Here is a 402-nt window from a genome sequence, read left to right as displayed (position 1 = left end):
AAGTTCAATGTTTCGTGTATACTATATTGGCTCAGGTGAGCAAGTTGTTGGTGCCATAAGATTTAAATAAATCGTAATTATTGTAGTTAGGGAAGTTTACTAATTTTTTTATGAATTCTTAGATTTTATTTCTACACAAGTGCAGGCTTGTTTCCTTTTGAAGTGTACCGCTTGACTTTATTTGTTATTTACTTAAGTTCTAACAAATACCACATATGTGCCAAAACTGTCACAACCTGCCTTTAATTTTATTTTACCACTGCCATTATTTTTCCTTTATTTTATAAGGTACTTAACGTACGGTAAAAACTCGTTGCTTAATATTAATTGTAACTCACATTGTGTACATTATTTTCTGCAAAGCAACTGCGGTGGCATTTAACTTAATTTAATTTTATTATA

Source organism: Hyposmocoma kahamanoa, unplaced genomic scaffold (genome assembly GCF_003589595.1).
Source record: "Hyposmocoma kahamanoa isolate Upper Pololo Valley unplaced genomic scaffold, ASM358959v1 100021, whole genome shotgun sequence".
In the NCBI taxonomy this organism is placed as follows: Eukaryota; Metazoa; Arthropoda; class Insecta; order Lepidoptera; family Cosmopterigidae; genus Hyposmocoma; species Hyposmocoma kahamanoa.
The sequence above is the reverse complement of the archived record's forward strand: the minus strand, read 5'-3'. Positions refer to the sequence as shown.